We start from the raw sequence: 13,790 nt of genomic DNA, 5'->3' as shown, positions 1-13,790 counted from the left end.
CTGACCACTCAGAGCACTTTATACTACAAGCCCACATTCGTATTTCACATATACTCATACAGGACTTTATGCTGTGCACTTAAGCTCTTTATCTACCTTCCATTCACACCTACGGCCACTTTAGATTCACCACTGCACTTCTTTGGGCTGTGGGAGGAAGCCGGAGGAAGCCCACACAGGCACAGGGAGAGCACGCAAACTCCACACAGAAAGGCCCCGGCCTACCTGGAGATTCGAATCCAAAATGTGGCCGATTTAATTCGATAATCTTCTCTTCCACCTCGGTATGTTTTCACTGCGCACGGCAGAGGCACACTGGCAAGGAAAGAGAACAGGGTTCCAGCAGTTTGGGCTTGACAAAGCTCCAGAGCTTCATATTAGTTCTCTCAGAATCTACACTTTGAGATGAATTCAGATCAACTGATATTGAGGAATAAACACACAACCAAACAGAAATCCAGACAATGATAAACCTAACCAGTGCAAAAATGAAAATAAGCCAATAAGCAAAACTAACTGCAGACTGATAACGCAAAAAAAATAAGCATATGATGTGTCACATATGCTGATCGGTCTATCACTACAAATACTTTGCTACCTATTAGTTTAGCTAGTTGTGTAGTGACACCAGATGGAGACATTTTTCAGCTGTATGTAAGCAGCCTCTGAATACCCATATCAAATCTGCCCATGCAGCAGGACCATCTGTAATACAGCGCCGAGATGACATTGTCCCCGCAAGTGATAATTGGGATTGCCTGCTTGTAGTAAGCCAGGATTACTGCTCTTTTTATATGTTAAGTAACTGTCTCACAGTTATAGAAATAAACATAAATGTTGCCTTCCTGGCTTTAAAATAATAATAAGAGAAACACTTGATCAATTTGCTTTCTTATCTTTTTCTGGCACACGTGGATATACAGCCTCACCTCTGCCGTGCCCCAGTGAGGTGTGACTGCTTGTATTAAAGCTGGGCGATAAAAGCGAGTGCTGAGGATGGAAGGGGAGGCACGGTGTCACTGCCGGCGTGATGTGTCCGCTGCAGCCGTGGTGGCACACTGACTCGGCTGATTACATTCGCAGTGTTGTGTGAATCCCCGGGGTAGATCCTTAACACGGGCAGCTGTGGAATGTCACTTTTCTGGATATACCAAAACAAACCCTCTCCCCATCCTGCCTCCCCACAAATCACCCCCAACACTCCAGCATCACACGTGCTGGCAGCGTGACATCACAGTGGTGGAGACTCCTCCTATTATCATAGCGTGCTAAACAATCACAGGGGGCTACACAGTCACACACATGCCCACACGTACACAGTAGCGAAGCACGCAGTGTGAGGGAGTGTATGTGGGGACGGATGATCATGCACATAGTTGGAGGAGCATGGATGGCTGGCTCACATGCAGGCCTGTTTTTACACAGTTGCATAACATACAGTTTTGCACTTTAGAAACATTAAATTTTAAATGCTCTTTTTTAATCCGTGGCTCACACAGATAACCATGTCATGTTCAGAAAGGCACCAATGACGCCTTTATTTATTTCTCCGCCTCCCTGCCTAAACCTCAGTAACCTGTGACAGACAGAAGCTGAGTGGGAGATGAAGAGCTAGAGTGGAGATGAGAAGGAGAGAGAGGAGCTCTTCTGTGCCATAGAGCATGCCAGGCCTTGCCCAGTCACTGCTTTTCATTTTGATAATTGACCGGCAACGCCAGAAATGTCCATCAGCTAATCCTCTTAGCTTTCATAATGCTGACTCTGTCACAGAAGCCCCTGTTTTAATGTAACGAGCAGATAAGCCCAGAGCACAGGGCAGAATCGCCCAGGGGCAGAGAGGCCACTCTGCCCTCTGGAGGCCACTAAGAGAGCTGCTTTCCACTCAACATGCACCTCCAATCTGCCGGTTGATGTCATATCATGAACCCATACCCAGGTTGACCACCCCTGTGCCTTTCACGCTGTAGTCACTGGCACCAAACTGCACTCAAAAAACAAGCATCTTGGTCGTGCATACCCATTCATCTGTGTGGATCGGAGGATGAATGAATTTAATCCCTTTTGAATTCCTGGTCTCTTCACTAAGCAGACCACTTAATGCCAATGACATCAATGTAATAATGTGAAACGGGGACAAATTTCTATGAAACCACACAATATTCAAACATAACATAAGGCACAAAAATCCCATGATGTCCTGCTCTAAAAATGGAACTGTCACTCAGCCCAAATGGACATTGTGATGACATTCTACTGGTTTTGAGATTAAGCATGGGTTCTAAATAACCAACAATCATGGCTAAAACTAGACATTTGAAAGATTTGGAAAAATTTTATGCACCTTTGTACCTATACTCTAAGACTCTAAGATAAAGACATTACAAGATTCAGGACATTTAAAATTTTGTATTTTTTTTGGTAAGAACTTGTGACATAAATACACCCATAGGAAACATTATCATGTACATCTGTTCAGCTGTTAAAAACTCTAATCAGCCAATCACATGGTGGCAACTCAGGGCATTTAGGCACATAGACATGGTCCAGACAACCCGATGAAGCTTAAATTGAGCATCAGAATTGGGAAGAAAGGTGATTTAAGTGACTTTGGGTGTGGCATGGTTGGTGGTGCCAAGCCAACTGGTCTGGGTATTTCAGAAACTGCTGATCTACTTTCTGATCTGATTTCTTCCATTCAACTCTCCACCACAATGGGAAAGACCAAAGAGCTGTCAAGTCTTGGCATACATCAGGGACAAGCCTGTAGACCTGCACGGGGTTGGAATGGTCTACAAGACCATCAGCAAGAAGCTTTGTGAGAAGGTGAAAACTGTTGGTATGATTATTCAGTAATGGAAGAAATATGAAAGGTGTTGGATCAGCCCAGAACTACATGTGAGGAGCTTGTTAATGATCTGAAGGCTGTTGGAGCCACAGTCACCAAGAACACCATAGGTAAGACACTACACAGTAATGAATTGAAATTTTGTGGCACCTGCAGGCCCCCCCTCCTGAAGAAAGCACATGTACAAGTCTTAAGTTTCCCAGTATATGATTCAGAGAAGGTTTGTCAGAAAGTGCTATGGTCAGATGAAGCCAAAATTGAGCTCTACGGCATCAGCTCAACCCACTGTATTTGGAAGAACAGAAACACTGAATTTGACCCAAAGAACACCATCCCCACAGTCAAGCACAGAGGTGGAAACACTATGCTTTGGGGCAGTTTTTCTGTTAAGGGTACAGAATGACAGAATGGATGAGGCTATAAAATCTTGAGAGCCTTTTCCCTCAGCCAGAACACTGAAGATGGGTCATGGATGGTTATTACAACATGACAATGTCCCAAAACATACCACCAAGGCAACCAAGGAGAGGCTAAAGAAGAAGCACATTGAGGTCATGGAGTGGCCTAGCCAGTATCCAGCTCAGGCCTAGAAAGTCTGTGGAGGGAGCTGAAACTTCGAGCTGCTAAGCAGCAGCCAAGAAACCTAAAGGATTTAGAAAGTTTCTGTAATGATGAATGGGCCAAAATCCCTTCTGAGTTTGTAGAAATGTCTAGTTGCCAACAAGAGTTTCTCCACCAAATACTAAGGCTTGTTTTGCTTCGAAATCAAATACTTATTTCACTCATTTTTTTCTGGATTGTTGGTTCATATTCTGTCTCTCTTCATTAAAATTAAACTACTATAAAAATGTAATTTTCTATATATATCTGTCAAGAGACTATTGATGTATGTGATTCAAATGCAATATTTAAGAAAGTGAAACGTTAAAATATTGTTCTGGGGGATTCCAGAGGAATTATGCAATTGCAGAAAACACATTTATTGAGAGAAATTAATTATTTTTTAAGGAAATCTGAAATTATGCAGTCAGTTTCAATACTGCTGCTGGCTCATAATGTTTTTTTTTTTATAATGGGCTGTAAAAAATACAGGTGAAGGATTTGCTATCCTATAATGAAACAGAGCATATCCTATCAACAGCTACTGAGTGTTACAAAAAAAAAAAAAAAAAAGTAAATAAATCAGTTTTTAAACATGGGAATTTTAGCACTGCTGTTTGAACATTGTGGAGAGGTTAAAATTATCATCTATTTGGCAATATAAGCAGCTGCCACTCGTCTTTGCTGCCAGTTTTTCACAGTGGTCAACAACAACCGCGAAATTTCCCTGATGGCCAAAAAACTATTTTTCCACACACCAGGATGATAAAAACCAGCTAGAGATTTCTAAACAAGGTTGTTTTTTCCCCTCTATTATGAAGCTTTAATCACATTTGTATAACCTCCACAGAGCTTACAATAATCAGCTGTATTTCTGTAAAATGTAAAACTCTTTGAGCTGAGCATGAACCCACAGCTGGGCCAGGAGGGGAAGGAAATGTGCACATGTAGTGGTGTGAAGGAAAACTTTTTTTTGGCTCACTTCCCAGGAGAGCAATTTCACTGTATTGAGTGGGTGTCATCTTCGGGTTTGGTAGTTACTACTTATCACATCCCCAGTTTAGAGTTGGACAGAAACAAGGCAGATTTTGCAGGTGGTGTGACTCAATGTGGATTTTCTTTTGAAACCTTTCGCTAATCCTGCGGTATTATTCATATATTTAATCAAGTGAATCACAGAACTGATAGGAAAGGAGTACAACTAGAGAAACATGAGGGAAAAAACTCAACTGGGGTTGAGTTGTCACACATAATCAGGCACGCTCCTACATGTGAAGTGGCTGTGTTCATTGCTAGGTAGCTTAAAGCTACGAGTGCTCCAATTTGCATGAATGCTACAAGGTTAAAATTAGCTTCTGCTTCTGAACACACCTTAAGAATTTCCTGACTTACAAGAAGTTGCTGCGCCTGCCTGCGGTTCCTCTATACCAGTTACCAGTGAAACAAGGTCTTCTACAGACTGCTGCATTATGAGCTTTTTGTAATCTAGGCTTTATGTTTTATGGATGGCGTACTGATGAATTAATCATCAGTAAAAGTGTAGCAGGGAGAAATGTTTAAAATACTAAGAAATTAGTGCTCTCACAGATGAGCTGTTCTCATCTTTCATCTAATAGAAATTGCTCCAGTAGATGAGCACACTCTCTTCTCCTTGGCTTGATGCCTTGGGGAAATGCTCCCGAAAGGTCAAATGCTAGAATGTTTTCTATCCTCCGAAAGTCTTTTTTCTCAAAAACAGATGTTGCAAAAGGGTAGGTGGGGTTGATCATGGGGTCACACTTTATCCAGATTAATGAAATATAGAGCATAATTTCCTGTTGAACTACAACTTCCTAAGATCTTAACATTTCGGATTATGTATAGATTAAACAAACGAGGTATTATGTGTTATGTTAATTACTGATCTTTAGAGGTGTCAACAGGTGTATTTTTTTAAACTTTTCCCAAATTTTGAATAATTCCTTTAAATAAAAATGCACAGAATACGTTTTAAACAATATTTACAATCTTAAACTAGCTTGTAAAAGGTTTGTGTTTGCCTTAGAAGTTCTTTTATTTCATTTCCTCCCCCCTTACTCTCTCTTTTAAACTCCTCTCTTCTTAATTCCTCTTCAAGCTCTTGCCTTTTCCCTCCATCTCTTTCCTAATTCCTCCCTTCATGGGTAATCCCTGTGCATCTTCCTGTGTTAATGGTCACTCCAGTAAAGGAACCACTCATGCCCACCCACTCTTTAAAATAAACATACATCCCGTTAAACAGGAATCCTGAATTACACCATTACAGCGGTGATCCTCTAATGCACCCTGCTCTTCACACTCATCCACACAGCAGGAAAGCTCACAAGCACAAATCCACGATGGCTCTTGCTGCCAGATTATCCACAGTCCACAATGCTGCAGCTGCTATGTTGCCTTTCTGATAAAACAATGTGTTTTGTGGGGTTCATTCATAGCCGGGACTGATCCTGGCTGAGTCCCTGGCATAGACATGTGGATGACTTAATGATCATGTGTGTGTGAGTCAATATTTAGGTCAGATCACATGAGATTGTTTTGCTTGGTTTGGGTATAAACAGTGCATTCTTCTCTTCCTGGAGGAAAAACAAACCTGACCAGTTGCTTGTCTGTAACTTAAGGCATTACAGGCAATAGAATCAGGCAATGTGCTCTTGGGTGAAGGCGGTATCAGCCTCTTAGCAAAACTGCATTCAGCCTGACATGTGGTTCCAGCCAGTCAGCAGAATGCAACCTGGCTGGCCTGCTCTTTCCACTCAGCACATCAGAGAGAAGCGGCCTTATCTGATGTGACATGGCTGACACCACCTTTAGAGCTGCGAGGAGACCCTGCTGATGATTAATTCGAGTTCTGTAAACATGATGAAGATTAGCTGCCTGTGTTTACCACTGCAGACGCCTCTGCTAACTCTCCAGCATGCCACAGGGCCGTGTAATAAGGTTGAATCATCTGCAGTGAATGATGGTGATGTGAAAACTAGTAGAGGCCAGACCAAGGAGTACGAATCCAGAGAAGTGACTCAGCACTGCCAACAGTTTATCTTTAAGCAGCTCAGTTTAGATGCCAGCGCTGTGAGTGGTGACCTGCAGATCTCGGTGAAATGTAAAGTCCCAATCATTCTGCTAGCTTTGCCTTGTATCGCAGCATAAGTGAGCATTTTATGACTCAAAGAAAATGTTGAGTGATCTGAAAAATAAAACTAGACCCGAGGCCTGACTGCCCATGGATCTACGGGGACTCGAGTGAAAAATGTAGATTATCTGATCATCAAAGCGATTCATTAGTCGCTCTCAGACAAGGAGAAGGAAACCAGAAAGCTTCCAGTACCAAACACCATGATGTCTATTGCCTGCAGATTCAGGATATTCACATGCAGATTGCTGTTTATAGAGATTAGGTCCATAATCACTTAACCAGTCTATAAAACTGGCCTCTGGATTACGTAATAATTCATGTGTCACCTAATTGTGACTGTACTGTCGTGCTGCATACAGTAATAATGAACAGATATGCAATCAATCACACTCCCACAAGCACCACATGGTGAGCCTTCTGCTCTCTTCAGGACAGTTTCCTGATGCCTTTTTGGCTTGATTTGCAATTCAGCCTTTGTTTCTGACATGTTGATCACCTAATGAAGCATATCAAGATTATAAAATGTGATTCTAATCTCAAGAAAGCTTCTATCTGAGATGCACATGCTATTAAGACATCTCTGAAAAGGTTCAATGCTTGCAGGTTAAATAGGAAATTTCTTTTAAGGCTCAAGACTTGCTACCAAAGAGCTGATGGATTTAATTTTCCTGTCTTTTAACTGGCACATATTGGTTTGTGCAAGAAAAATGTAGTACTCAAGAAAAGTTACAGCACTCAAACTGCTGCAGCAGGCCAACAAATCCTGGCTCTGATCCTCTTTTTTTGAGCTCAAGCTTAAAAAACCAAATCTTACAATTCCCACAATTAAACCGTATCTTTTGTTAAAGCCCACCAATATCCAGAGTCTCTCCATACCCAAGTCTGTGAAACAAGCTTATAAGTATAATAGACTAAATTGGAAATGTTTGCAAACATACCATGAAGTCCAAAAGCCATGGAGGGCTCCTTTAAATGTGCTTTTTTCATCAAAAAGCACATTCTGTGCCACGTGCCTGCTTATGAATAATAAAAAGTTGACATTAACAACTCCTACACATTGTCCTCCTACACATTGCCTATAACTTTTTTGTCCAATATGGAGGTGTGCAGGGTGATGAAATTACACAGCAGGGAAATCTACTGGCTCACTGACTTTATTGCACGCACCCTCCACCTCCAGCTCCAAGTGAATGAAGTAAATGAACTCACCCTCACTTGTCCTCTGTTTCAGGAATGCTTCCTGCATTAATATAGTTGTTATACCCTGTGTCTGCAACTCTGATGCTATCTTCGCAGAATGAATGAGCTGCTTGCTTCGTCTGACATAACCTCTGTGGTCAGCCTGAATGGTAATCTCCACTCTTCCTGGCAAGGGGAAAAGGTTGCTCTTTGCGTGCCTACCCACAGACAGAAAAGAATAATAACGTTATTTATGTGCAGCTCGTTATAAAAGGTTAAGTCTCTCTCAGATTTAGCCAACCTTTTTCCTTTAGCCACTGTCTGCAGAACTGCAGAACTGCAATACTTTGATCCAATTTCATGCAGCCCTGATCCTTAAAAGAATAAAACTTTTTCAACAAGTTGAGAAGGGACTGAAAAGATGAAGCTGTTTTGATGTAAACTGCAGAATGGATAACATTAAGAACATAAAGGCCATAAGTGACACATTTAATTAATTTAAGGTATTACAGTAATAGTATAGTAGTAGTCAAACAATGAACATCTTGCATTAAAAGTATTCTAGTGCAACACCTTAAATTTCAGCATCAAATTAAATGTTTACAGTTGATCCCTGACCTGAGTTTTAACTCAGAAGCACCTTACAACCTGTTCTGCTCATAACCAATCACATATAAGTCTCAGGATATACATCTATTCATCTGTATCTGTGCATCAAAATAGCAAACATTTTAAAATAAGAGGGATTTTGTATACCACTCTTTGTTAATGGAGCAGGGCGGCTTGGTAGTTAGCCTTCCTGTTGTTGCCTCACAACAGGAAGGTCCTGGGTTCTAACCTGGGTACGGGCTTGCTGAAGCTGAGCTCAGCTAAAAGCTCTAAAGCCCATGGTAGTCAGACGAGCAGATGGTATAATGAGATTAATAGAGGAGGAGGATCTCAGAGTATGGGAATGAGCGGGCATATGCAGGATATCAGAGAGATATGGAGGTGCAAGGTTAAGGAGAGACTTTAAAGCAAGAATCAGATTCTTAAAATTAATGTGGTATTTTACAGGAAGCTGGTGTTGAGGGATAGGAGTATTATGTCCTATGGAAGGGATTCTGGTAACGAGCCGCATTTTGAAACATTTGAAGTATACGGGTATGTTTGTTTGGTAAGCTAGAGAGGGTAGAATTAAAATGTACCCTGAACATTGTTAGCTGTAAAAAATGGACGTAGACAACTAATATTACGTAAATGGAAGTGCGAAAACTTCCATTTACATACATTACATACCGAGTTTGTCTAAACAGTTTTAGTTCTTACCACAAAAAAACCCAACACTTTTTTGTCACTATTTAATTTGAGGAAATTAGCAAACAACCACAATTCAAGTTCAAGTAAACAAACCGTGGAGAGAACAAGGTGGAAGAGTAGAGCTTAGTGGACAGATGATGTTGTGGGTCATCAGTGTAAGAATGAAAATGTGACTTTCCTAAAAATATGACTATATGAGAGGTAGAAGATAATAATTATAAATATAAGGAGACCTAAGACAGGGCCCTGGGGAACACCACTGACAACTGGACAGACACACAAGTCTGAGTCTGCTGCAGCTCATCTGCATGAAATCCTGTTGCATTAATTATAACCACGTCATTTAGTAATGTGAAGAAAAACAACAACAGTGGTTTGGATTATGTACAGTTCTGTATGTACAGATGTAGGTTGTGGTTTCCGGTGTCTGTGTGGCAAATAGAAAGGTTCAGCTAGCAACATGATCACGGAGATTTATGACCTACAGCCAGTGTTCATCTTCAGGGTGGCTGAATGTTAATTACAATAACATTGTCTTTACAATGAAGCATGAATAGGGACATGGTGCAGCATGAGGAATAGCGTTTTTCTAAACATACCATTTACTATACATTACTTTGATACATTTTACAATTTGCTGTTTATAGAGATTACAATAGGACCATTAAAACAACAGTATAATGGAACACAAACAGGTAATAGTATCGCACTTTAATGCTCATATTCTATAATATTTTTTACAGCAAGAAACTCTTGTTGTTATTGGAGAAACTATAAATCTGGCTTCTAGCACTTTACTGCTATTTAACAGGACAAATAGTTTCTGTGCAGGTTTTACTCTCAAATCAGAAGCCACCTACGGTACACCACTTTGACCTATTATGTGTTATGTAATAGTTTTCAAAAGAAAATGAAATTAATTTATCTTGCCAGGGAAGAAATACACACAACTGATCGTTTTGGTTTTTGTTAGGTCCTATTGTCCCCCATTGCACACATTTTAAGGCAGTGTATCGTAATGTTTGTCACTGATGTTGTCTGTCTGGGGTTGACAGTGCTGCCTTTTGTTGTCGAAAGCGCTAAGGGTGGGTTTTCATGTCCTCGAAGATGAAGAGAGCAGTACACAAGATGACTGCTGCCTCCAGAATACACAGATTAGACTCTCTGTTGCTCGTCTCTGGCCTGTTTACTCTTCACACCTGAACAGGCATACAAATAAACCTGCGGTGCAGCCACCGAATGTTCAACACTCATGATGAATATTTTATTTCTCCTGCAGCTGGATGAGAAGCTTTCGCAAAAAGTAGAATCAGCAGGTCTCCAGAGATAATTTGGCTCTGTATGTGTGCACGCACACCAAGCTTGTACTCTACAACCAGCCGGTGGCTAAAGTGAGCTCGGCAATAATTCAGGTTCAGAGGAAAAAAAAATGTTCAAAGCTTGGGATATTTCTCCATCCATCTGTCTACTAGCTTCAGTTGATTGGTAAAATATTAGTTACAATGCCAGCAGTGCATTAATGGAAGGAGTCCAGCTTCTTCCTTTGGCTCAGTGTCACCTGGTTATCACGATCCATCACACAGGCACGAATTCGCTTATCAGCTTACAAATGGTGTCCACCATTTACACTACGTGCTTTATTTTATAGTACAACGGGCATTGTCTTTTTTTATATACATATATAAAAACGGGGAGGGTACATGTGATTTTATTTAGCCTATAGCTGGAAAACTTATGAAGTATGTGAAAATAAAACTTTCTGCTCCTGATAAATAAAATAAAAAAGATGAAATGAAAAACAAAACAAACTGTGGGCTGCTGTTTCCATGTTGGCCCTCACGTGGGCAGACTCTCGCTCGGCATGTTCTTCCCACACTTGTTCTGAGCTATCTCACTAACCTTCTGATATATAATAGCTGGATGGTGCTGAACACCATGCTAGTGGCTAGTGGTGCAGCTGCTAGTCTCTGTCGATTCCTGTGCTTACCATTTACTCACCTGCCTGCCCACTCGTCACTGTTTCTCATCTAGCTGCTTTGGAATTCTGCCTGCCCGTCGGTTACTCCTCCAGGGCTCAAGTAAGGCCACTGAAACAGTTCACAAAAATTACAAGATCTCACTAAACTCACCTTCACCACATCTCTCCACTCTGACAGTGTTCCTGGTTGCGTTCAAGCTATAAGACTGTAAATCACTGTAAAACTGCTGCCGGTGTGCTGTGTCTGAATTCTCAGTCCAAATATGACAACCACCTCAGTTAGCTTGTTAATGTTCATGACAATACAATTGGAAAAAGACTGAAAAAGTATGACTTGGTCAGAAGGGTTGCCAGGAGAAAACATCTGCTCTCTTCAAAGAACAGCACAGCCTGGGTTTGCAAAACTACCTTTGACCAAAATAAACAGGAAGATTGATTTGGAGATATCCATCCAGACCCATAATTCTGCACAGACCACAACCTGACTGAAATGCCTCCAAACCTCAATGAACTGAAATGTTGGTGCAACATGTCCGTGGTTCTACAAGCTATTTAATGGTATACTTCGTTTTTCAAAGCTCTACACAGATCACTTGGTGCGATTTTTTTGCACACTGGCAAATTCTCAACAAAAGTTCCTCAGTGTCTGAAATGTATGAGACAGCAGATAAATGTTCTCTGCTGGTGTCACCATTATAACACAGAAAATGAAAGGGAATTTTGCCTTCTAATATGTAAAAAGGAACAGGAATGCAAACTTAAAAGTCCTGATTTAGTTATGCTAAAACTTCTGAAATGCTGTGACACCAGTAGAGAGGAGTCATAAAGACAGCTAAACTGATTCCATCGTGCAAGTCTTGTTTGATGGCAATACCTAACATTACCAAGTAAAAGATACTGTTCTTACCTGCTGAGCCTCCGACAATACAGCATTTAAATATGTTGTAATGGCCAAAAAATGTATTTCTTTGTAAAGTTGCTTTTGCCTTTAAAGTGCTAAGAAAAAAGTAACAAAATAAAAGAAGGCTTAATAACAGGATAAGTGGGAACATTTCTAACTCACGTGTGGTGAGGTTAACTTTGAACCTGAAAACTACTTCCCGTGTATCTCTGTGCCTAATTGACATAATGGGACTAGGGTAGCTTCAATTCAGTTAATTTGTTATATTTTCTTCAGTTTAATTTGATTTATATAGTGCCAGATTACAACAGTCATCCCAAAGCCCTTTACTCTGTGAAGTAAAAATCCTACAATGTCAGAGAGAAAAAACCCAAAGAATCCAATGTGACACTTTGGGACTAAGGGGAGAAAAACTTTTTTTATAGGAATAAACCTAATTTTCCCCGTTAAATCTGATTCTAAACATTACAACCCCCATTTCCCACAGAAAGAGTATGATCTGAAATCAATTCTGACAGTTTTAAGAAAAGACATGCAACATGCACTGGTTAACTGGCATGTGCTGATGGTGCTTGATTTGAAGGCCTAATTAAATATGTTCACATGATGTAAAGTGATTCAGCTGTAATGCCCTTAAAGAGTGGATTTAATCACTGAATCAAACCAGTGAATAAACCACACGAGTCATCGCAGCAGTAACGGAGTTGGAAGCCTAAATGAGCAACGCTGAGTCAAACTGCAATTGTTGTGCAACACTGTAAACACACTTGACATCAAGTCATTAGTGATCTGCAGAGCAAGGACATGACACACGCCTGGCATTAATATCAAAGCCAATTTTTCACTATCTCTCCGTGGCTAAAACCACAGTTCACACACGTTATTATCTCTGCTGCAGATCAGGGGGCAATCGCTGGGTCCTGTAGAAGGCAAAGGAAGCCATATGTATGTTTCACCGAGGCAGGGAGTGTACAGCAGTGGCTAAATCTCTGTAAGCAGGCCCTGGCGCTGCTCCCCGATTGCCTGCCTGCTGTGCGGGCAGGGGCCTGAAGGGGACTAATCCCTTGGCATGGGCATGAGTCGCACATGTTGATGTGTACGGGTGCATGCAGAAGACCCAAGCTGCAGGATAAAGACAAGACCTGGCAACAGATTCAGAAAGCCCCAACTAATAACCTTCGATCGCCTTCCATGCTTAACTAGCACCCTTCACGCATCTTGGATGCTTCTTGGAGATGACGTGAATTGTTTTCGGAGTATGGCCTTGTACTGTATGGACAGGACAGTCCTGGTCTTACATAACTCTTGTCTGCTGGAGACTGTGCCTGACTGCGAGGTCTTTGACTATTACATGTGGCTCAGTTTTTGCTTAAGTGGGCAGCCGTGGTGATGGTAAAAAGTTGACATGCTGTTTCAGCCCTGTCAACCTGTGCATTTTGATGGCTTTGAGAGTGCAGCAGCTTTCCTGTCTGTTATCTTGGCAGCTAAGGTGACCTGCAGCAGGCCTGGAGGCAGCAGCTGGAGCAGACTGTGCTCTGTAGTGTCACAAGTCCTCCAACAAGAGTGTGCCGTTTATAATTGGAGGGCAAGGTTGCACTTGAGTGTTAATGAAACAGTGGTTATTATCTTTCTAGCAATAAACACCATTGCCCTGCTTATGCTTGTATGGCAAAAAGAAAGCTTGTGCCACCAGGGTTAGCCAAGCTTATAGTGTACATAACCTTTTACAGTGACAACATTTAATTAAAGATACAGCTTAAGCTTTTATTCACTGTGTACTAGACCTAGGTTGCTGTGTCTCACTGCTTTCAGGCTTTATGTTAAGCTAAGCTCGTCA

The sequence above is a fragment of the Perissodus microlepis genome, chromosome 15 (genome assembly GCF_051167445.1).
Source record: "Perissodus microlepis isolate ML-2025 ecotype Zambia chromosome 15, ASM5116744v1, whole genome shotgun sequence".
NCBI lineage: Eukaryota > Metazoa > Chordata > Actinopteri > Cichliformes > Cichlidae > Perissodus > Perissodus microlepis.
The sequence above is the reverse complement of the archived record's forward strand: the minus strand, read 5'-3'. Positions refer to the sequence as shown.